The 26,328-nt window shown below is 36.3% G+C and overlaps 1 long non-coding RNA gene across 2 annotated transcripts in view; it reads left to right on the top strand.

Annotated features, from left to right (window-relative positions):
• The first annotated feature begins 5,812 nt into the window (after positions 1 to 5,812).
• Positions 5,813 to 26,328, top strand: part of LOC131485104 (uncharacterized) — a 322,880-nt gene continuing 302,364 nt past the window's right edge. For both annotated transcript variants that reach the window (XR_009248640.1, XR_009248641.1), the window contains exon 1: positions 5,813 to 6,269. This is a non-coding gene — a long non-coding RNA (uncharacterized LOC131485104). The remainder of the gene's footprint in view (positions 6,270 to 26,328) is intronic.

Below are 26,328 nucleotides of genomic sequence, written 5' to 3'. Positions count from 1 at the left end.
AGGTGAAAGTGATGAACTGACCTCATTTCATGATGAATGTGGAGGACAATGGCCACAGAGGGGTATTTGGCTATAAAAAAAAAAAAAAAAGTTGAGAGGGGGGAAAATATGACTCCTACCTTTATGCCTTTCCCTATGATATTTCTGACCTTAATGAAAGTTCTCCTAAAAAAGAGTAGTTTTGATTCAAATCAAGCAGAACTACATGCACCTTTGACCAATAATATGGTATTGTAGACACAGAGAGGTAAAAGCCTCATTAAACCTAATTACAATGTAGTTCACAGACATGTTTTCTAACAAAGACCTTGGCTGTCCTTCCAATTAGTTCTTAAGGCCCTTTATTTTGGTTAACCACTACCTAGATGAGAGAATGTTTCAGACAGGAAATCACTGCTGCGTCTTCAGTCTAAGTGTAGAAGACTCCATTTTGGGCCATGTGGCTCTGTCTGCTTGCATATTTCATTTGGAATTCATATAATCAGTCATTATGAGCACTTGCTGCATACAAAGAATTGAGTTATTGAGCCCAAAAATACAATGATCAATAGGTTATTCTAAAAAGTTTTTAATTATTGTATAATAGAAAACATAATTCATTTTCAGGGTAGTAATTTGAACAATGCAGAGGGAATCATTCCCTCCACCCTACAAAATTCCTCTACTTTACCATTCTTGCCACAGTGTCATTCTCTGATTTACAGTTAGCAATTACTTCTCAATTAACAATTACTCCTCAATTTCTTCCACTCAAAAAATGTTTTTGCAACTGCTGTGTATATATATTTGTATACTTATAATAAACTTATTTTATGTACATTAAAGCATATTCTAATAATGTTCTGCATCTTTTCTCATTTAATGTAATAACAATAAATCTTGAAATACTCCAAAGCAGTACAGAGAGAATAAAATAGAACACAATAACCCGATGCATGAATGTGGCAAAATTACTTAATGAGTTTCTATTGAAGGATATTTAAATCCTTTATTGCAACATTGCAGTGAATATTTGTACCTATACCTTTGTATTTCATGGAAAAATATCTGTATGATGAAGTTTTGTTAGTGGAATTACTGGGTCAAAGAGTATATGTATTTTAATTCTAATAGTTATTATTAAACTACCTACCAAACAGATTTTTCCCTTTGTGCTATTTATGTGCGAGAATGTTTGGCAAGAAACTATATAAATAGCTTTTTAATAATCAAAATAAAATATGTGCATCATTAAAATATTTAATAATATTTTTATTATAATAAAATAATAAAGAAAGCCTCACAATAAAAACAAGCCTTTGTTTTTTGCATTCTCTGTTCTAAAAAGAAATGAAATTTTAACTCTTATCTCTGTGCTAAATTCTTCTGGTAATTACTTCCTATGTTTTTGTGATTTATGATAAGAAATCTATTTGGTCTTCATCCACGTTACTTGCACAAAGCTCCTAAAACTCTTGGAATTTCCAAAGTAAAGGGAACTATAAAGGTGTCTTTTGTTATGTTAATGAGGTGACTTTTGGAAAGCACCTAAGAAGAAGCTGGTTGGAGTGAAGCCAACCATTTGATTAGAGGGTTGGGACTGAAAGTTCCTTGACTTCAGGGGAGGGGAAAGAGGTTGGGGTTTGAACCAATCACCAGTGGCCAATGAGTTCATCAATTCTGCCCATGTAATAAAGCCTCCATAAATAAAATAGGAGAGGATTCAGAGATTCTGGGTTGGTGAACACACATAGGTTCTGGGAGAATGGCATGCCCAGAGAGGGCATTGAATCTCCACACACTTTCCCCACATCTTGCTTTATGCACCTCCCCCATCTGTTTGTTCCCGAGTTGTGATCATTTATAATAAAATAGTAATCTAGCAAGTACAATGTTTCTCTGAGTTCTGAGAGCCTCTCTAGCAAATTAATCAAACCCATGGAGAGTATCATAGGCACTTCTGATCTATAGTCAGTAAGTCAGAAGTACAGGTAATAATCTAAGTTTGCAATTGGTATCCTGAGTTGGAGGGAGTCATTCATTGGAACCTCCAGTCTATAGCCACAGGTGACCACCTAACCTTGTGACAGGCATCTGATAGGGGTTCAGGGAGAGTCTTATAGGTCTAAATCCTTAATCTGTGGAATCTGATACTGTCTCTGGGTGGAGAGTGTTGGAATTGTTTCGAATTCTGACAGCAGCAGGGCATCCAATTGCTTATTGGTGGTAGGAAACCCCTCCACTCTAAGAATTGGAATCAGGACCTCTATATCTGTAAATTATGTTTTACTAAGATTATTGATTAACAAATTTTAGATATTATGTAATCCATTGCTATTATGACAAATGGGGATTTTCATACATTATTACATTCTTAGTCACTCAAATGATTGATTGCCAACTTCCTTTTCTCAACATAGTTGGTCGTTACAATTAATAAGTATACCATATATATCAATAACTTTACGCAGTATAAAAACCTTATTTCTAGTTCCATCACATAAAGACATCTTCTCTTGAATTCACCTTTATTAGTTGAAAATACTTCTCTCTTCCTTTCTTCTTATCTTTCCACTGCCCATATGCTGGCCTCTTTATTTTACTTCCATATAGTAAAGATACATAATATACACACATAACATACACATACATAAATATGTAAAGTATATATTCTGTCCTAAACCATTTTAAGCCTTATATAATTTGTCCATGAGCTAATTTTAATGCTGAAAATCAACAAAGGTTTAAATTACTGTGAATATGAACATATGAACAGAGTATATTGATTACAGTCCTTTTTGTATCAGTTTTAATTTTTCTTCTTTTTGAATATTATATCTTGTATTATATTATATCATATATCTTATATATGACACTTTAGGCCAAATATCCCATAGAAAATACAAAAAGAGCATGTACAAGGAACAATACAAAAGAAGCAATCTAGATGTCTAGGATGTGAATGGATATATATATATATATATATACACACACACATATGTTTCTAGCTTCTTTTTCTCATTATTATGGTTGTGAGATGAATCTGTGTTGTTACATGTAGCTACAGTTTGTTTTTATACCTGACTACAATTCCATTGTTTGAAAATTGAGGAATATAGCCATTCCGTCATTGAACATTTAGGCTCTTTCCAGTGTTTGCCTGTCATGAATAAAATTGTTATGAACATTCTTGTATGTGTCCTTTGGTTGCACATGTATACCATAAATTACTTATATTTTTAGCCTGTTTAATAGATATGACCAAACTGTTATGCAAAGTCCTGTACCAATTTATAATTCTACTAGTAATGTATAAGAATCTCCATTGTTCTGGGGCACCTGGGTGGCTCAGTCAGTTAAGTGTCTGACTTTGGCTGAGTTAATGATCTCACGGTCCATAAGTTCAAGTCCCACATCGGGCTCTGTGCTGAGAGCTCAGGGCTTAGAGCCTACTTTGGATTCTGTGTCTTCCTCTGTGCCCCTTCCCCACTCTTGCTCTGCTTCTCTCTCTCTCTCTCAAAAATAAATAAACATTAATTAAAAAAAAAAAAAAAAACTTGTGAGACATTCAGAGTTTTTTGCATATCTTAAAATGTATTTAGTATACCTTCATATCTGAATGAAAATTTTGAGTATAGATTTGAATGTTAATTTCCTATAGTACTTTAAAGGGATTACTCTTGATTTCAGCATCAAGTGTTGCTGGTGATATGTTTGATGATGGACTGATTCTTTTTGTTTTATTTATTTTATTTGTTTTGTTTGATTATTTATTGACAGAACTTTTTTTTTTTTTTTTTAATTTTATACTCTAGAAGTTTGATTCCCAAAATACTATATCTAGGTATGGCTTTTGCATTACTGTCTGGGCATATGGTGGGCATGTCAATTGAACTTTAACTCTGCAATATTATATCTGTTTTTGTTTGTTTATTTTGTTTGTTTATTTATTTATTTAGAGAGTGAGAGAGAGAGAGAGAGAGAGAGAGAGAGAGAGCATGAGCAGGGGAGGGGCAGAGGGAGAGGAAGAGACAGAATCCCAAGCAGACTCCACACCATCAGGGAAGAGCCCAACGTGGGGGTGGAACCCAGGAACTGTGAGATCACATCCTGAGCTAAGAACAAGAGTCAGGTGCTTAACCGATTGAGCCATCCAGACATCCCTTGTATTATATGTTTGATAATGTTTTCCTATTTTCTTTCTTATTTGGGGAACTCACGTTTGTTATTTTGGACTTCAAGAACTGATGCTTTTTTTTCTTTTCTTTTTTTCAAACTGCATATCTAGTTGTCTTTCACTTTTCTTGAGAGTAACTCACACAAGGAATGTTCTGTTTTATTCCATTTCATTTGATAATATGCTCTGATGATATGATCACATACTCAGAGTAATCATAATTATTAAGAGAGATAATATATGTGATTCAAATGGTATAGGTTAGGCACCTAATAAATGTTAATTGAATTTATGAACAAAAATATACACACATACCATATTTTTAAACTTTCCATATTTTCAAATCACATAGAATTCTATTTGTCTCTAAAGTAATTCCAAAATAGTATTTAAATACATTCATCAAATGTCATGCATGTATATATGTATACATATATATATAGGGATATCAATATAGACATATGAGAGATGAAGAGAGAGTATATATGCTTAAATGTATACACATGCACATGCCAGTAAAAGACAATACCAACACAGAATTTCCCCGTGCTTTGATTGCAGTCTTACATTCTTAATTAGTTATAGTGAGCCCCGTAGACTATACTGTAGCTCTAAACAAGTGAGAGTCAGTATTCTATGTTGAAATGTTCTCTGCCAACAGTGCTTTACCTTGATATCCTGAGTGTATTATTTTTTTTAATTTTTCATAATGTTTATTTTTGAGAGAGAGAAAGAGAGAGCACAAGTGTGGTGGGGAGGGGCAGAGAGAGAGGGAGACACAGAATCAGGCTCCAGGCTCTGAGCTGTCAGCACAGAACCCAACGTGGGGCTCAAACTCACAACCATGAGATCATGACCTGAGCTGAAGTTGGATGCTTAACCGACTGAGCCACCCAAGTGCCCCCTGAGTGTATTACTTTTTCTTTAATTTTTTAATGGATATTTATTTTTGAGAGGGAGAGAGATAGAGTGCAAGCAGAGGAGGGGCAGAGAGAGAGGGAGACACAGAATCTGAAGCAGGCTCCTGGCTCTGAGCTGTCAGCACAGAGCTGGACGCTGGGCTCAAGCTCACGAACTGTGAGATCATGACCTGAGCTGAAGTCGGATGCTCAACCAACTGAGCCATCCAGCCACCACCCTCCTTCCCCCCAGTGTATGCTTATGTGTGTAGCTTCTTCTATCGTGAGGTCTCATTCTGCTGTTTTCAGTGTCTTAGCAAAGACTTCTGACTCATCAAGACTGACAAAATACATAAAAAGAAACCCGGGAAAAATATTCTATATTTTCAAATGCAAATTCTAGAGCATCTTTAGGTAGATAAAAAAATACAGTTTAGAAGCTAAGTATAGATTGTGGGAAGACATTTGACATTATAAAGGCAGCTGTAAACTTCTCTGGAACCTGAAAGGAATGCCAATACTTGTGTGAATCACACTGGAATTAATTTGGCTGGTTCCCAAAAATAATTTTTTAAATGGAAGAGTAATTGCCAGTCTATGAGGTCAGAAACAGCTCCAAAGGAGTCATGCTTATCTTTGGTTCAGTTCTTTCACTGCTAGTAGCTTTGCTCTTCTTGCTAAATAGGTGTTGTATATTGGTTTGGTATGGTTTCAAATCCACTTTTTACGACTCAGGTGAAGTTGTTTTCATCTAAGGGTGAATTTTTTTACATTGAGGAAGGTGTGTTGGGATGTTGTTATCAACATCTGTTAATTGTCAAGAAGTACTCAGTAGCTCAACTGTTAACAGGTGCTGCTAAGAACGTATCAGTAAGAACATATGGAAGAGGAGCTATGACAAAATTGATATTTAAACTTTAAATATCAAGAATTTGCGAGGACTTACCAAGTGTTCAGTCTGGGCAAGACTACCCTTTGCTGATCTAAATAGCTTTCCAACAACTGTGGGCCATTTGTTTCTGCTACAGCGAGGCAACTTTTTTCCAGTAGTGGTGAAAATTGTGCAGCGGCCCCTTGAAGGAAATCTTCCTGCCCACCAGAACTGGCAGCTTCCTTTCCCTAGCAACCTGCTCCAGCAACAAGGGTCTTTTGCTTTGGCTCTCGCAGCACTTGGTTGGCAAAGCCGACTCTTTGGAGAACCAACTTGTTGAAAGGTACAACTAAATTTTGACTTTGTGTCTTCCATCTATCCTTCTCCTTGAACAAGAATGTAATTAATCTCTTATTGGTTTGGAGTATGTTATTTTTATTAGCTTATTAAAATATGTAGTTGGCTTGGGAAATATTATTATAGGTTATAATTCCTGTAGTGAACCTATATTAAATTATTGGCAAAGACATTCTTAGTTTCTGAGCATAATTTGCCTCAAACAAAACAAGTTATATGTGAAAGAATCCTAATACAAAAGACAAAACATAGTTAATATGTAGGGGCCATTTTTCATGAACAGTAGTCATTTGAATCTTAGACTTATAGCAGGTAACACAAAGTTGTTTCATGATTTATACAACCCCGCCCCGCGGCGCCCCGCCGTGTTAATTACTTAGGGGTGTGTGTGTGTGTGTGTGTGTGTGTGTATACCATATACCACATTGGTCTTTTTTCTACTATGGATGTTATTCTATCCAGCAATTTAATTTTTTTTTATGTTTATTTTTGAAAAGGAGAGACACAGAGTAAGAGTGGGGGAGGGGCAGAGAGAGAGGGAGACACAGAATGCAAAGCAGACTCCAGGCTCTGAGCTGTCAGCACGGAGCCTGATGTGGGGCTCAAACTCACAGACCGTGAGATCATGACCTGAGCTGAAGTCGGCGGCTTAACCGACTTCAGTGGCTTAAGTCGGTGGCTTAACCGAGCCACCCAGGTGCCCCATATCAAGCAACTTAACAGAGAATTTAAGTATAAAAGTTGTGAGCTGAAGTATCCATATGTTAGTGAGCAAAAGGGTAAACTCCAATGTGATTAAGTAGTAAAACAATAGTAAAACAATAAAGATAAGGGGAATAAACAAAGCAGAATCTGGGATAAGGGCAAAGGGGTACTTATAATAATAGAATTTAAAGTAATGCCAGAAAAAAAATTCCAGTAGCAAAAAGAAAAAAAAAATTAGAGAAATGAGTGGTTTGTCTGAAGAAATGAAAAAATTAGCTAATTTTTTAAAGCCCATGATTCATAGGAAACAAGAAGATAAAAACTGGAGACAGTATAACAACCTAAGAAGCAATGCTGGCAAAGAAAATGAAGTTAGCAGAATTGGAAAGAAATGAAAAAATAACTACTGACTAAAACTCACCGGGGAATACTTTTTTAAAAATGTGAACATACATAAACCAGCAGGACCAAGTAAAATGGGTCCCTGGGTGTTGAGGGAATTGACTAATGAACTTCCGAGCACAGTCACAAGTGCAGCTGGAAAGTCATGGAGCACTACAGAGAACTAGAAAATTGGAAAACAACAAATGTGGCATCATTTACTGAAAAGGGGGAAGCATTGTTCTATCATGTGCCTTCCAGTAAGCTGAATGCCAACACTTTAAAAGAACAAAATAGACTATTAAAGCTGCCCTACTTGAGTTCCTCCAGGGCAAGCACTTTAGTGTGCATGGTATATGGCTTAATTTGCAGGACAAGGGGCAACTCAGTAAATAATGTTTGCCCGAGAGGATAACTGAGTCACAGTCAATATAACCTACTTGGCCCGTTCAGTTTTTTCCCACAAAATCATATACAGGATAACAGAAATTAAAAGCCACATAGCTAAACATTCTTGATACTCATAGCACAGAATTATTCACCAAGAATAACACTACTTTGCAATGCAATGGGATAGAAGACATGAGTGTTAATTTTATTTTATCATAGAGCTCTCAAGGGCTTAGATGTTTGGCTGGATTTCAGTCCCAGCTCCCACAATCTATTTTTTGACTACAGAAATTTATCATATCTCTGAGTTACAGATTGTTCATCAATAAAATGTCTAATAATAATGATTACTTATTTATGTGATGTTTTTCATAAAAAACAGGGCAGCTACTGTGAAAATTAAATAGATAACATGAGTAAACAAGCTCATTACATCAAACAGCACCTGGAAAAATACCAGGGGCTTCAATAAAATTTAGTTCTATTCCCTCTCTCCATCTCTAACACAAAAACATTCTTTAATTCTTTAGCACAACCATTAAGTTTTGAATATAATTAGATGGGAGATACCTTTCTATATTAACGTTAGTTAGATTGAAATAGGGGGTCTCTACAGGAAAACCAAAGTTCAGCCTCTTGGTAAAACATTGCACAAACGTTTGTTAAATCATCTCTTCATACAGAGAAACTAAATTTCTAATCGTGGCTTTGGCTTCTTGTGTACATTTGGACTTGAGAGGTATCAATAAGGTAATGTGTCATATACCAATAGAAGCGGCAAAATATGATGGGCTGTTCATTACCGTGTAAATGATAAAAATACACTATGTGTATAGCTTTTTTTCATTCTCTGTAAAAAGCTTTATTCATTCTTTTTTCATTCTATGTAAATGTGCTTTCTTTAATTTAAAGTTATTGCAGTTAATTCACAGCAAGGATAAATTATCAGAGATCTAATAAACTTGACTATTGACTGTGCTCTCAGATTTGTTTACTATCTCCCTATCTGTAAACTAACCTGCAATCTCCTTTCCTCTGTTACTTCTTTCATTTAGTATATCAGATAATGGAGATGCCTTTTTAATTATTTCAAAGGCATTCTTTTTTGTTATATTTTAAAATAAAAAGTTTCTATCCTTTTATAGAAATATTTATCATTATTTGGCTTTAATAAAAAGAAACTTCTAAAACTGATTTTAAAACCCTCCCAATCAACCAATGAGAACCTCCACTGTCCCAGAGATCATCCCACCCTCTGAAAGTCAACCAGTTGGTGGCAGTAACAATTCTTTAACAGAGGCCAAAAGTCACCCGATTTCTAAACACTCCTGCTTCTACCAGCCTATCAGTTTTTGATACGCATGTTTCCCAAAAACACATATGTAAGATCAGCAATGGTCTTTGTTCAGAGATACTGTGTCTTAGAAGCACAACTCTCCGTTGCTGAGCAAGAAATAAGCAAGAGTTGGATTTCAAGTATTCAGTAGCAATTTCTTCCTTCCACATACTTAGTAGACAACAATCAGAAAAGTTGAAATTACGTTTCGAGTCATTTGTAAACAATTTCAATGTCTTTGAGTCACATTTTGGTACATTCTATTCACAATGATTTGAGACACTAAATCAAAGAAAACTAACTCTCCTGAGATAAGTAGGCAATTTTATAATTTATTCCTTGCTTAAACCACAAATAAATGATATTTCTATGTACTATCTGTGAATCAGCACTTACTTGAATTCAAAGAAAGATCCAAGAATTGTACTTTTTGCTATGTTAAAAGCTTTATCTAAAATGAAATCCTTAAGAAAAGGAACAGGAAATATATGTGTTCAGAAACGAATTGTATGTGGTGCTGGTGCCTTTAGGGTTTTACACCCTAACTTTACTTGGTCTAAAGACAAATACTAGCATCTAATCCCATCCTCATAAGCTTTATATGCTCAATAGTATCCTAATTTCTCCCAGGTAATTAGGAAATCATTAGTTGTCATTCAAACTGCTGGGAACAGACACTGCAAAATTCATTGTTCACTCGCCTACTTTATAGAGAAGCTTTTATACTGGTGGTCACTCCACACAATAGAAAAGCAAACACAGACCACAAAAATAATTCCTTTAGTATATAATTACAATGAAATTATATTAAATTGTCTTAATGGCCCCTAAACCTCAGAGAACAACTTTCCAGTCATTGAACTCTTCTAAATTCCTACCTATTCAAATTCTGTCCATCACATTCTAAAATTATACATACTCTATTAAATTGATGTGGTGAGGAAAGTGGACACATTTTGATTGCAGAATCCAAGAGAGATAATTTTAAGCTAGGATCATCCATTCCAGGTAAGTTAAACAGAGTTAGTATTTCTTCAGGGTTTTTTGTTTGTTTGTTTGCTTGTTTTTGTTTTTTCCCTCTCTCCAGCTCCGTTTCCTCTCCCTTGGAGACTTCTATTAAGTATGTGTTAATTTTTTTCACCATGTCATGTCATAAAGGCTTTACTGGCTTTTCTATTCCTTTTTTTCCTTCTCTGTATTTCACTTAGATATTTACTACTGACCATGATCAAGTTTCCTAATTGTATGCTTTTTAATAATAGTTATTGGGGCATCTGGGTGGCTCAGTCGGTTAAGCAGCCAACTTTTTTTTTTTTTTTTTTTTTTTTTAATTTTTTTTCAACATTTTTTATTTATTTTTGGGACAGAGAGAGACAGAGCATGAACGGGGGAGGGGCAGAGAGAGAGGGAGACACAGAATCGGAAACAGGCTCCAGGCTCCGAGCCATCGGCCCAGAGCCTGACGCGGGGCTCGAACTCACGGACCGCGAGATCGTGACCTGAAGCAGCCAACTTTTGATTTCAACTCAGGTCATGATCCACTGTAGATCAACCTTCCTGTTGGGCTCCATGCTCACAATGCAGAGCCTACTTGGGATTCTCTCTTTCCCTCTCTCTCTGCCTGTCCTCAGCTCCCATTCTCTCTCTCTCTCTTTCTCAAAATAAATATATATTAAAAAATAATAATAGTTATTAATTCCATCTGCTGTATTCTTAAATTTTGTGTTTTTATGTTTTAGTGAGAATTTTTATTATTTTTATTTCTAGAATAAGCATTTGATTTCTTGTAGATTTCAGAACTTAACATTATCAATGTTTTCCTTTTTTTTTTTTTTTTTTTTTTGGACAATAATAATCATAAAACTGTTCTGATAATGCCAAATCATCTGTATCACTATTGGTTAGTTTATTCTGCTTTTTTTTCTCTTAGGTTTGTGGTATTTGGTCCTGTTTCTTAAAATGCCTCATATGTCAGTTACCAGTATACTGCTTGTCAGCTCCAAATATACCCTTCATTGTTCTGGTTGTGATACTGAGAAAATTCTTCTTTGTTGGGTGGCATAATTTTAAGCTTTGTTAGTAGACAGCACCAGAGGAATATGGGAAAGGGAAGGGGAACTTCTGGTTCCTCTGTGTACTCTCTTGATAGTCTCCTGCATCAAGTAGCAGTCATTAGTGCATGTCACCTCCCCATGGGAAGCATCCCCCCAAATCCCAGAGGGAATCTTCTCAAGGTACTGCTACTAATTCAGTGAGTTTTATGCTTGCCACTTTCCTGTGGACAATTCCCTTCAACACCCCAATAGTTGTCAGTGGATTCTAGGTACAGCAGCTCCCTACTGACAGCATTGTCTGGCACCCCAGAGGGTAGATTGCCAACCACTTCCATAGCACAGTACCTTTATGTGGTTGGTTTCCCCAAGCCCCCAGCAGAGGGATTCCTAGAGATTTCTACCAGTGCTACAACTCAAAGGATGTCTTTACTATCTAGTAGATAATAGCTACACCATCTCTCAGAAGCTCTAAAGGGAGAGTATTCTTTCAGATTTGTTCCTTAAATGTTCGCTCTGCTTTAACCCTAAGAGTAATGACTTCTTTTTATATCAGATATCCCTGTTTCCTTTAGAATTATCTTCACATCTTGCAGGTAACACTCCATTACTATAATTTCCTGTTATTGTTAATAATTCTTGATAAAAAATATTTCCACATTCAAATAGCTCTCTGGTTTGTGGCCCCTGATTGGCCCCAAACTTGGTACTGGAAAGATGGGATCTGAGGATTGATTTGATCTTGACTTTGGCTTTTAGTTTTGAAATCCTTGAAATGTGTTGCTGGTAACAAATGACATAAAGTGACATTACAAATAATAAAACTATAAACTATAGTTATAATGGAATGCCCATGAAGCAAGTTTCTTGGAAGCCCAGTTGGATGCCAGACTTGACTTTTGTGGTAGTAGCAGTGACTGCCAGGACTATGGTGTGCAGGGCAGGCATCAACTGAACACTTAGTGCATAGGATCACTTACAGAAAGAAAATGACAAGATCCTTTAATCTCAATTTCGGAAACTGATAACAAGAGAACTTCCATGACAGTCCTAAATTAATCTCTTATTTCTTCCACCCATGAGGCTAATATTGCTGAAGAAACAAATACAAAATCCAGGTGTACTGGTTGCTGAGTTACATTGTCAGTTGAATTCAATCTTCAGAGTTTGTGTGTGAAGTTTAGCACATTAATTCTGAATGAGAGGGATCCTGAAAACATGAAACAATCTTGAACCCTCAAATCACTTTGGTCCTCTCTTACCACTAGAAATGCCTTGTTTTCTCAGTTAACTAGCTTTCCTTTGCTCAAAAATCTGTAGTAATATCACCTGGGGCAGATGCCTATCTTAACATTTGTCCAACTCACCAGTTTGGCCTTTGCAGGGATTGGATAGGTCTCAGAATAACTGTAGATTATTAGAAACTTAATCAGATAGTGACTCCAATTGCAGCTGTTCTTACAAATGTAAAACCTTTACTGGAATAAATAATACCTTTTCACCCATAACATTTTTCAAGGATTACCAAAAACAATTTACATTTACATTTGGTTGTCTACTTTGTCTGAATAAGAGATAGCTAGAAGCATGAATCTATGAATTCATAAGGAGTTGACAACTGTTTGGCTGAATGGTCAAAGATTTGAAAAGAACAGAATAGAAAATTAGTAATAAAGAAGTATTGAGAAGAGGACTGGATGATCCTTTCAGAATGGGCACAAACTGTGAATAAATTTGCATATCACATTAAAGTCCAATAAAGAGTGTCTCCTGGAGGGTAGGCTCTTCATAATCAATTGGACAAAATGGCACACTCTGTGGATGTCAGTCATACTCTTCCACAGTCTTCCTAGTGTTTGAACAATGAACCTATGAACAAAGAGCCATGTGGACAGGAATAGGGGCTATGCATAAGCTTAACAACGATGTGATTTCTTTCACCAAGAATGACCTGAGTAATGATCCTGCTGAATACCTTATTTTTCAACAGTTGAAATGAATATTGAGCTCTAAATTTGTCATCATTGCCTGGATATAAAAGCCAGTCACCTGTGGCAACTTATTTACATTTATTTCATCATGGATTAAGAAGCTCTTCTTCCTTCCTGGAATTGATACATATTCTAGATCTAGATTTTCGTTCCTTCTTGTAATGTTCTGACAACACTACCATTCAAAACCTCAGAGAATGCTTTGCAAACACATCATGGAATTCCACAAAGCATTGCTTCTGACCAAGGAACTTACTTTACCAAATGAAGTATAGCAATGTGCTAAAATCAGTGGAATTAAATGACCCTAAAACATGCCACATTACTTGAAAGCAGTTGAACTAATTGGAAGGTGGTAAACAGCTTTGTAGCATCAATTGGCAGAAAATACCCTGAGAAGATAGGGTTCTAATAGGATGCATTATAGGCTATGAATCAGATACTGTTATATGATGCTCTTTTCCAGTACTCAGGGTACAGAGGCCTGGTAATCATGAAGCGGGAGTGGCTCTTCTCACTATCATATCCAGTAACTACTATCAGAATTGTTTATTTCCTGTATCAGAAATCTTTGCTGGTTCCCAAGGAAGGAATACATATTTACTGAACACAGCAGTGGTTGTATATTAGAAAATCAGACTGACACCTAACCATTTTGGATCCTTGTGCCACTGAAATAACAGGCAGCACAGAAGCTTCCTCTTCTGGCTGAAGAGATCATTCCTAATTACAGAGGAAAAATAAGGTTGCTGCTATATAAGGTGACAAGAACAATATTTGCAATCCAGAGGATTCTCTAGGATCACTGTTAGTACTCAAATGCCCAATAATAAAGGTTAAAGGAAAACCACAGCAACTGAAAGAAGAAGACATAGCAATTTAAGAAGACATAACCTTTGGGAGTAAAGTTTTGAGTCATTCAACCAAGTAAAGAAACTCAACCAACTAAGGTCCTGGCTAAGGTTGGGGGAAATAAGGAAAAGATAGTAGAGGAAGGAATCTTTAAATATCAACTATAATGTTCTGACTAAACAAGTGAACACTGTAATAGTTTTGCATTCTTTCTCGATTAATATGTGTGTGCTTATTTGTATATGCCATTTTCTTTTTTGTCTTATTTACATTATAATCCAATATAAGGTTTTTGACAGCTTTACCAGTTAATGTTCAAAATATTCAGGGGTTCTGTGACTAAAGTTGTAAATACAGTGACTGTTGGGATTGTGCATTTGGGAAAAGTTTGATAACTTTTTCACTTGTACAAAAGGTAAATGTATCTTGCTAATAGAACTACCATGGTTTTGTTGTTTCTCAGAAATTCAGTTGTAGCAGAAGGGTGTGTATGAAGATAAGCAGCCAAAGGGTGCTTATTTAACAAATATATTGCCTCTAGGGACCAAATTCCCTCTTAATTGTTGGGCTTGTAATACTGGAATATTTCTCTCCTGTCAATGGAAATAAAATTAACCATTGTCATCAAAGAATATTCAATGGACCTGAAGAAAGAGGACTTTTTCTTGCTTCCTGTTTGTTATGCTCTCTCTTAACTTCCTGTCTGTGGCAGTGTGCATTAGCTCCCCATGGCAGCTTCCCCCAGCATGCTAGATCATAGCCACTTAATGCACCACCACAGTGAATGTGGAGTTTTCTTTGTACTGCTTCCTTTTAGACAGTTTTCCCTTGAAACTTAGAGGGTGATTTCCATAGCACAACAACTCCCCGTATATGGCATCTCCCACCATCCCCAAAGGTGGAGTACCAGAAAATTCAATAAGCATAGATCCTCCACAGAACTTCCCTTGCCTTTTTATTGGCTTTAACCTTTCTCTCTCTCCCTCCCTCCCCCGCCCCCTACTTCCTTCTCTGTCTCTCTCTCTGTGTCTCTTTCTCTCCATTGAGGTCTGGATGCCAAACATTGCAGGCAAGACCCCTCTCTCAGATTTGCTTCTTGTTCTCTTAGTCCTAAGGGCTCGTGGTTTCTTCCAATATCTACTCTTCTTGTATTCTTCAGAGTTCTCTTTATAACTCAATAGCTAATCTCACATTATACTAATCTCCTGTTGTAGTTCTTAATTCTTTAATTATTAAAACATACATTTTGTTGTGTAGTTTATGTCTCTTGACTATATATATCCTGAGAAATTCACCTGGTACTTTCTTATTGATTACCAGATATTGTCTACCAAAAGTTGTAGAGATTTGGGATGCTGTTATCTTCTTCAGAGAGGTATTAATGTTCTCCCAGAAGACATATAGTATAGGGAAGGGTTGTGTAATTAACTTAGAAAAAATGTATTACAAAATGTCAGTAATGCTGAGGGAGATGAAGGAAAATTAAGTAGGGCAAGGAGATAAAAATAAAGTGTTTCGCTATTTAGATAGGCTTGTCAAGTTATGCTTCTCTGAGGAATGTCAAAAAAGCAGATATTTGAATGATGGAGCAATAAGGTTTCTGAAAAAAGAACAAATGGAAAAGCTCTAACGAAGAAAGTGGACAGATAATATAGGATACAATAAACAAGGAAGATAAATATAAACAATAAGATCAGAAAAGCGGTGAGCCCCAGAACATGCAGGACATATTAAGCCATATTGAAATCTCTCTTAACTATCTTAAGGTTCCAGCCAATCTCTCTGTAACCACCCTCCTGTTTTGTTTTGCTTTTTGTAATGTAAAATTAATATGTAATCAGAAGGAGTATTTGTAAGTAATTAGTGCTAGACCTTCTAGTACCAAAAACATACAGTAAAACTCTGCTATTACAGTGTCTTAGTTTGACTCTCTGCCAAGTCAGAGCATGAAACAAAGACTTGGGAGCAAGTAGTTTATTTAAGCAGCTGGTACCTGGCAGCAAGAGTGAGAAAATTGGAGGCTAAAACAAAGAAGAAATAAGAGAAAATAAACTGTCATTACAGAGCTAGTTACTTATATGGACAACTGGGGTTCAGTTCCACTGGGGAGCAGGACAAAGGTTTACATTATGAGCTTTGCCGGGGAGGAGTGCCTCCCAACCCCCCACTCCCCTCTACCCTTCCATATAGCCAATGGGTTAAATCTCATGAACTTCTGGATTGCCTTGCATGGATTTGAGCAATACCTAATGGTTTTGGAAAATCGCAGAGGCAAAAAAAAAAAAAAAAAAAAAAAAAATTGGAGGGGTTTGGCAGGTTTTTAAAGTGCAATGCTCTCTCCTAGCATAGGAGTGACTCAACACAGCTGAGGTAAAATGAGAGTTGGGCTGGGGGGCACAAAAATACATGACAAGTAGAGTTCATGAAGTACAAAACTTAAACACAGAGTTTTATTATTGCAAAGGTAGGGAAATGCACCGGTGAAACTTGTATAAGCTGCTGGCTGAGCGTTTCCAGTCCAGGCTTTTGGTGGAGCTATTTAAATGGCAGCCCTACCTACATTTGGGAGCTATCTGGCAGTGGGTTTCTGTTTAACGGAGTTAACTCACTATCATTCCTTCCACAGTTTTCTGGCTGCCTGAGACTTGAAGGAGAGTAGCATCTGTTGGAAATCTTAAAACTTGTTTCCAACCTTTGGCTTTATGTGGGCATATAAAGCCTAGAAAATATTGGATACAGGGCAATCCACATCCCGTCTATCTGTGGACTGTCTTCTCCCTGATCTCACCTCCCCTCCTCTGCCCACCCATCCTCCAACCCCACAGCACAAGGTATTTGGAAGAGCATTAGGTGGAGAATACCAATTATATCCAAATTGGTACTGTTACAAGACATATTATGTTGGTTTTCTACTAGAGCTTGCATTGAAATCTCTCTAAAAATTGCTTTGAAAATTGAGAACAGTAAATATATTTTTTTTTATTTGCTTGATAATCTGAGATCATCACAATTAAATTCACATGCTATTGTTTTTGATGTCTTTCAATGACTGAATTATATAGTATCTGGCCTCAGGCTTTTTTTTTTTTTTTAGGTTTTAAAATGTTTACATTTTATTTTCAAATTAATAATTTTTGTCTTCCCCATCAATTTCTAGTTTTTTCTTTTTGTTGCTCAAGCTGTTTTCATCATTGTAAGACTCTTTAGTTTGTACTTCCTAAGTTTTCTAAGGCTGAGAAGCAGATGAACAATAATAGTACAATAGTACATGCTCTAGGGATCTAAATGAAAGCTTTTTAACAGGTATCTTTCTCCCTAGCAAATTTCATTTTTGTTGATTTATTCTTACTGTTCCCTGATTCTTATCTTTTTGTTTGTTAACCAGGATTCCTGAGAAAAATAAAATCTTGATAAATTTCCATGGTTCAAACTTTTATTCTGTTAGCTTTTTTTAGATGTTTATTTATTTTTGAGAGAGAGGGAGAGAGAGAGAGAGAGAAAGAAAGGGAGGAACGGAGGGAGAGAAAACAAGCGGGCGAGTGGCAAAGAGAGAGGGAGACACAGAATCGGAAGCAGGCTCCAGGCTCCGAGTTGTCAGCACAGAACCCAATGAGGGGCACAAACTGGGAGATCATGACCTGAGCCAAAGTTGGATGCTTAACTAACTGAGCCACCCAGGCTGCCCCTGTTGGCTTTATTTTTGTTTTCTTTTTAACTGTTACATTTTTTAACATGTCTTACTTCATTTTTTGGTGTTTTCTAACACTGCCATCCTCCAAGAACATAAACATGCACACACCTACTTACACACAATTGACTCCTACAAATACTATATGAACATACATAATCTTTCAGGTAAAACTAGTATTATCAAAATTAATTACAAAAAATAATGTGTACATCTATCGTTTCATGACCTAACATGTTAAAATTATTGTTCTCAGGGAAATAAGTTCCTATAATCCATCAGATAAAGAAAAATACATTTATTTTTAGATCTAAGTAGGATAACACCAGCACCTCACATTTATAAAATGTTTCCACATATAGTACTTCCTTTTATATTCCACAAGACTGAAAAATGAAGGTTTAGAGAAGTTAAGTAACTTATCTATGTTGATATACTTATGTAGTGATGGGCATAGGAAAGTGTTTTGTTTTTTGTTTTTTGTTGTTGTTTTTTACAGTTCCAGCCTCTTGAATTTGACTTGCAAAATAAGTATTTTGGAAGAGGAAAGCACTGCCTTTTTACAATAATGTATAAAACATTGTGAATGGTCTCACTTGCAGGGAAAATTTAATTTTTTAAGCATACCTCCATTAGTTCTTTCATTTAATTACATCTGATATATAATACTTTATTTATTATTTTAGTCAATTCTGTTTCTAACAAGTACTAATATGTTCTATAAATTAAATTTTGAAAATAATGGCTGCTGGGTTAGATCCTTTAGCAAGGAAAAGCTAGGTCTACTCTTTTACACTCATGATGACCAACAAAATTAAAAAAAAAAATTAAACCACCTTTTTTTGCTAATGTTAAAAGCAAAGTAATTGGACTAAATTTACTTTAATTCCTTTGAAATTCATCTGCATGTACTGAAAAGGTATACAAGCAAAAATCAGGAAACAACAGAGTTGTCTCCAAAAAAAAAACATTCTTAGCATCTATTTAAGGGCATGATTTTATATTTATATTATATACATAATATATAAATGCAAATTTAAAGACATTTGAAAAAGCGCATACTTTTAAAATACTGTTTTGAAGGGTATATGATCAAAACTTTTTAAGGTAGCTGCCCTTCAGTACCCTACATGGGATTTTTTTGCCCAGTAAAACCAGATGGAATAAACAATCTATAACTATTTTCTATTATCCATTAGCAAAATCCCTTATTTGAAATAAGGGACCAAAATAAATGGCATAAGCAAATATTCCTTTCTTTTGTTTTAAAGCCTTTTTTTTTTAAAGCTTTATTTTGAAAGAGAGCATGCATGTGTGCAAGGGAAGTGCAAAGAGAAAGAGAGAATCCCAAGTCGGCTGGCTCCACACTGTCCGCGCTGAATCCAAAGCTGAGTCAAACTTGGGGCTTGAACTCATGTACTGTGAAATCATGACCTGAGCCAAAATCAGGAATCAGATGCTTAACTGACTAAGCCACCCAGACACCCCACTAATACTCCTTTCTTAAATCATCATTTGAATAAAAATAATCTGTGCTTGATTTTTATTGCAATAAAACAGAAGAGGCTGTTAATTTGGAAATACTCACACATGAACAACTCATACCTTTACTAAACGATTCAAAGTGATGGAAAAATTAGCCTAGGCTTCAACAGAGACTTGATTACAAGGTACTAGGAATTCTGTGGATTATTTTTTTAGGCCCAGGGCAGGAGGTGCTGGTAAAGTTCTTGCATTTGCATTTGCTAAGGGAGTATTGATTCTGAGACAACTTTTTACTTGTCAGCTGTCCCTGGTGTTCTAGAGTTGTTTCTATGTTGGTTTGATTTGTTATGAAATACTTGAAATGCACAAAACATGAAAAGAGTAACATAATGAATTCCCATGTGCCTGTCACCCAGATTTAAGAAATGTTAACATTGTGCTGGTTTTTTTTATATCATTCTTATAGAAATAAAAGATTTATCAACCCAATTTATACCTACTTTGTCTTCCTGCCCAAACATTGTCTTCCTTTTCTCCTCAGAGGAATTTGGTGGATATTTCTATATTAATACCTTTACTACATAGGTACATATGTATAAACAAAAAATACAGAATATTTTGGAGACTTTCAGGTTTTGCATAAATTGCATCATACTATGCTGTTTTTCTCTATTTTCTTTTCCTCTGTCAACAGCATACACTTAAGCTGTATTGTTTTAGAATTAAGGTAACTGATTCATTTTATCTACTGAATACTACTCCATTTTATGAATTAATAAACCACAATTTTTAATTCTTTTTCTTTGCAGATATTTAAGCTTTCTCCCCATCTTTATGTTTGTTATTATTTAGTTTTGGTATTATAAATCATGTTGCAGTGAATACTGCCACCAAATAAAAACAAATCCAGACTTAGAAAGGAGTATTATGATTCAGAAGAAAGACAATTACCATAGGAAGAACACTCTGGTCTCAGAAATCTTCAAGCATCTCACAGTCAAACAAACAAAGAAACAAAAACCTTTCATTTTATAAGGTAAACAAAAAGAAAGCAGAGAGAAGCAGAATCTTTTTAGAGGAATCTGGACATGTAAGGAGAATGACCAGTAGGGTCTTGCTGTGGTCAGTCGAGTCCCAGGAGAAGCCGGTAAAGGAGGCAGATTTCCCTTTTTAGTGTTTGCACATGATTGGGGCATACAGAGCTCAGGGACCTGTAGGAAGGAGAGAAGTGTGACTAAAGTTTGGTTAAAACAAAGCAGAGGATAAGAGATGGGCAGTAGTGATTGTGTCAGTTCTCCCAACTGCTTTAGGGACAAAGTCTGTCCTTAGACACTATTAGGAATTGACTTGTGGACTAATAGGAAGAGCCCTTGTGAGATTGAGGTGGGTCCATACCGCTTTCAGGGGTCAGGCACCCCTCTCATTCTTATTGGCCATGAAGGACTAGCTGTGTTACATAGTGAGTATTTCATCAGACTGAGATCTGTTAGATATTTAATGAGAGATACATCTAGGAATAAAATAAAAAGATAACTGGTAGAGTTTGAACAATTTGGAGCAGCCAACTGAGAAGATCCCAAGATGTTGAGTCTGAAACATATTTATTCAGATGGTAGAATGAGGTTAACAGTGGCAATCTGACAAATTACCTGTTGACAGTCTGAATATTTTTGGTGATGGCATAGGACATCAGAGAGTATTCTAAAATATGCACAGCATTCTCTTTCAACCACTGTGTTGTAAGTGCCCCCTCAGAACACCAGGGTCATGTGTGATACCAGACAATTGTGCAGGACCACTAGCTGGAGTCAGCATAGTTGATTAGCAGTGATGTTGGAACTTCTGCTGCAGTGTAATGGATATTTCCTGGAGTAGAGCAAAGGAGATGCAAAAAAAAAAAAAAAAAAAAAAAAAAAAAGGAAGTTTTGGCAAACTTCTCAAGTGGCCCACAAAACAATAGCTCCAGACACAAAGATTGTCCATCATGGTCTATGGTAACATTCAAGTCTTTTAGGTTTTCTCTCAATCTCTTAATCTCTTCTGAGGCTTTTTGAGAACCTTGTAAGAAGTTCACAGCTTGGGGCACTTGGGTGGCTCAGTTGGTTAAGTGTCTGACTCTTGATTTGGATTCAGGTCATGATCTCAAAGTCAGTAGATCAAGGTCTGCCCCAGACTCTGCAATGGGCAGATATTCTCTCTCTCTCCCCCTGCCCTTCCCCCCTTGCAAGCATGACCTCTCTTTCTCTGAAATAAATAAATAAATAAATAAATAAATAAATGGAAGGAAATTTCACAGCCTTCTTGTAGGACTGGTATATGTCTAAGTTTGTACTTAACATGGTTGTGTAGACCTTTGGGCTCATCTAGTACCTAGAAAGCTTACAAGTACAGGTATCCTCACTTTTCAAAAGTGTGACTTATGCCACTACTCTTCTATGAAAGACCTACATTAGTACCTGTTTTCACAAACTGAAAGAAATCCAGAGGATTTTCACTTTTCAAAAAAAAGGCAAAAGCAAAGATAGAGTTTGGTGTGTTTGCTTTACTTTAAGCTGTTACAGAGGCAGCCAGCAGCTGGAGTGGCACCACCAAGCTCCTTCTCCAGGAACTGCATTCATCTTCTCCCTGCCATGGCTTAACTATGTCAGTGAGCATCTGTGCTTTATCTCGATTTATTTTGTGCACTTGTTAGTAAGATGTGTCCTAAGGTATCAGAAAAACCCAAAAGAGATTATTTTTTGGGTCTGGGAATGCTAACAAATTTATAAATTAATGGTAATTTTTCACTTTGCACTGTTCAGCTTATGAAAGATTTTATAGAAATGTTCTGTTTTCAGATAAAAGAAACCTGTAATGGAATAGTTAAGGTGAGAAAAGAAGGCAGTATGGTTAAAATTTTGATAAGCACTAATTAGATTAGCTAGATAGCAGGATCCAGTTCAATTAGCAGGCAGATGCCAATAGGCACCACTATGCCTCATTAAGGGCTATCCAGGGTTCATGAAATAATTGTCCCATGGATTTTCACCCTGGGAGCCATGTGAACCCTTTTGATAGAGTTTTTGTCTCATCATGCTGGGAAGATGGAAGTGATCAGGTTGTTGCTTCCATATCAGACAGTCCCAAGCATACTGGGTAAAATTATGTTTAGGATCATCTAGTGTATTAAATTCATATGATGAAGCAAGAAATGTGTATTTTTGCTTCCCATAATAATAATGTTGGTATTTGTTTTTATGACAAAGTAGGTATGATTGCAAATACTTAGGACCATGGAGGGCCCTTGGTTATGTTGCATAGAAGCATTGATTGCCTTGTTTGAAAACTATTGAAATTGAAGGAAGTTCTGTTTAAAATCTAGAGTAGAAAGTGAAAGTTACCCAGAGTGATAAAACAAAGGATGCCCTTAAATCTGAGGCAGTGTAGAAATTTAGGGGAAACCAGATACTTGCAAAGGAAAGGGAGTTTATAACCAGCAATCAAAAGTAGGGTTGCAACATTAAATATACTAGAAATTAAAAAAAAAAAAAAGTAAAGAAAAGTTTTGAGATCATGCTATAATTTGAGATCATATTAGATTCTGCAGCCTTGCAGGAGAGGAGGAATTATTAAAGGGGGAACAGGTTGTGTGAGGGGGAAGAGATTGTACTATATAAAGCTCATTGTGGAAAGTTATGGTTGCAATGTGAGGAGGAACATGGAGAAAAGTGATGGAACTAGGGATAAAGAAGGAGAAGCCAAGAAGGACAATAAAAGTCATGAGAAGAAGAAGTAGATAAGGGAATGCTAGGAGGCCATATTTTGACATCTTGGGTGGAAACTGACCGCTTCATGATGTCATCAACTTGTCATAAAGATATCTACACTGTGGCTCTTTCTACTTCTAGGGACCCTTGAGAAGCTTCAGTTTAAGGTTTCCATTAGACTAGACTTTCATTCAGAATAGCATTTATACCTTTTCAGTTAAAGAACATGAATCCAGGTTTGGACCACCTGAGTTTGGCAGCAGTGTTAGTGGTAAAGAAGATAACATAAAGGCCCTTCCAATGGGGTGAAATAATAATTTTCAGTTGATGTGAGCTCCAGAGAACTAAATCCCTAATTTCTAAAATGGAGAGTGTTTTGGATAGAATAATTTGAAAAATAGCAGCCTCATCCTATGGATGAACAGGGTGGATATATTTAATAAGTCCCTTGCAGCATATTAGGATAGAATATAATAGAATGTTTAGGATAGAATATTAGGATAAGAATAGAATATTTGAGAGCCCAGAGAGAATAATGAATGATCATAGGTCATCACTTATTACTTCATATTGGGACAGTTTCTGTGATCCAGCAGGAGAGACCCAGAAGGCAATCAGTGCTAAAGGTAAAACCTTAAGCCATAAGAGATTGAGTTATTTTATCAGTTTTTCAAGATTTAATTTTAATGATCCATTAACTATCTCTGTATTTCCAAATGACTGGGAATGATAGAGACAGTATCATTTTGGGGATAAGGAAAGAATTTGTTGGATAGCTTAGATGACTTTACCAATAAAATGGATCCCTTGATCCATGAACAAGGCAATGGAATTAGGATGCAGGAAATATTAGTTCCAAAGATAGTTTACTATCAATGTGGCAGTGGTGCTCTTACAGAAAGAGCTTCAAACCAGTGACAGAAGCGTATGATAATAAGCATAAGAATATATTCATATCCATGAGATCTAGGGAACTAAGGAAATCTAATTGCAGTGAGGAGAAGGTCCTGCTGGAGGGGTTCTTTTCTTGCCCCACCTTTGCACCTTTATCAGGATTATATTTTTGAGAGATGGGGCAAGAAGCCACACTTGTTCCAGATGGGGAGTTGAAGTTTTCTCAGCAGTGCTGACAAAAGAGTTGATTTACTTTTATCCTTTCTTGGTGAGTAATTTTATGAAGGTCAGAAATTAAATTTCTGGTGAAGGACTGAGGAGAGGCCAAGCGATTATCTGGGTATTTCCAAGGTTCAACCTGGTTAGATAAGAGATCGAAATTGTTTCCCATTGGCCTTTTAATATTCAAAGGCTTTGAATTAGGAGCTTTTAAGCACCTCAATTAGAGGATCAGGTATAATGAGAGCAGATTTAGGATCTTATCTGATTGAAGTGAAAGTGTAATAGGTTTATGACAATTTAGTATATCTATCGAACAGTGAATTTCCTTTTGCTTCAGGGGTTTGTGGCCCATAAAAGCCTCTGTCTCAAGTATGGCTATCTTCTTGGCAGTAATAAAGTTTCTAGGAGGTCAGATCAATGTTTTCCATTTTCCCATTGGTGTCGCAGCTGTTGACTTAAATCCTCTGATTTTCCATAATATACCCAAATAATATACTATCCCCAAAACATATTTATTGTCTGTATATATGCCAAATTTCTTACCTGTAACCAAAGATCAGGCTGTCCTGAGAACCACAATGTAAGAGAGCTGAGCTGACTTTGCACCAAGTGGACACTTACACTCAATGGGATTTTGAAAATCTGGAATGACATATTCTGCCTGAAAATTTCCTTCTGAGTTATGAAGATAGGGACCATCAACAAAAAGGATAAGATCTGGATTTGCAAGGGATGTCTAAGAGGTCAGCATGGGATAAGATTGAGGCTTGAGTGTCCATAACATTATCATGCAATTGTCCTTCAGCTGGGAGAGGGAGCAGAATAGGAAGACTGAGATTTTGACATGGGTGGATGATAATGTGAGAAAAAGAAAGCAGAAGAATTTCACAACAGGTGAGCTTGAGAAATCAAAAGGTCAGGAGAAGGGCCCTAACTGCATAAGGGACATAAATGTTCAGGGTAAGACCAAGCACAGTGTCACCTGTGGTTTGAACCGATTTTCCACTTGCCACTACTGCCAGAAGCAAAGATGGACAAAAAGCTTAAGCTGAAGGATCTAGACTAAACCTGCAGTATCTGAGTGACCACTGATTTCTATTATGTTTTTCAGATAGAACTCCTAAGGCATGTCCTTCTCTTTCATGAACAAACAGAAAAGCAAAGATTAGTCAAGAAGCTCTAAGTGGGATAAAAGAAAGCGAGATCTTAGGGATTCAAATGATGTGACAGAAGGCAAGTCTTGTATTAGAAGCTCAGATATAATTTCTTTAGTCATGCCTTATAAAGAGGATGTTATAACAGAGAAATTAGGGATCTGCATGCTACGATGGCCAATAAGTTCCAGAAAGTCTTGAAGTTGTCTTTTGGTTTCAGATGGAAAGTTGTTAAATATGATTTTGATATAATCTGGAGATCAGTTTTTTTTCCCCCCTCAGGGGGAATATCATGACCTAAATAATAGACTTGTGGGTAACAGAGCTGAACTTTATCTTTTGAAACCTTATGGCCCATTTGAACTAAGTCTTTTAGTATCAGATGTCATGAAAAGAGTTGCTGAATGTCTTAGAAAAAAGGAGATCATCTACATATTAAATGAAGGTTGAATTACAAGGAAAGATCAAATCTTCTAGATTTGCACTTCTTGTTCAGGAAAATTTTGTAAAGGATTCTGTGAATTCTTGGGGCATGACTAAGTGTATGGTTGATTTTCCCATGTAAAAAGTAAATAGATACTGGGAGTTAGTATAAAAGGATATGCTGAAATATAAGAAAACAATAATAAAATAAGTGGTATCAGAGACAGGATTGGAAGAAAAAATAATATTAGGGAGAGGCATAGCAGGGTGACACCTACCATTAAGGAGTCTGCTTCCCAGATATGTCCCAAGCCTGTTGTTCCTATAGCCTCAAGTGTGTCAGGAATGTGAGTGAGCATGCCTTGAATGTAGGGATTGTCAATGGCTTGGGAGCTGTGAAAGGGGCAAGACAATTGAGCTTATCTATTAGAACTATCAGAGAACAAAGATGAGTGAGAAGGGAATCCTGAACTTCAAGATTTAGTATCTCACATGAACATGAAATACTAACATTCTAATTAGAAAGTATGTCTTTGCCTATTAGATAAACTGATTTGTGGAACTTAATAAATAGCCATGCGAGTTATGATGAGGCCTGAGAAAGACTTTTTTTTTTTAATTTTTTTTTACATTTATTTATTTTTGAGAGAGTGAGACAAAGTGAGAGTAGGGGAGGGGCAGAGAGAGAGAGGGAGGCACAGGATGGGAAGCAAGCTCCAGGCTCTGA

The sequence above is a fragment of the Neofelis nebulosa genome, chromosome 9 (genome assembly GCF_028018385.1).
Source record: "Neofelis nebulosa isolate mNeoNeb1 chromosome 9, mNeoNeb1.pri, whole genome shotgun sequence".
NCBI classification, from domain to species: Eukaryota; Metazoa; Chordata; class Mammalia; order Carnivora; family Felidae; genus Neofelis; species Neofelis nebulosa.
This window is presented reverse-complemented; position numbering and strand designations above follow the sequence as displayed.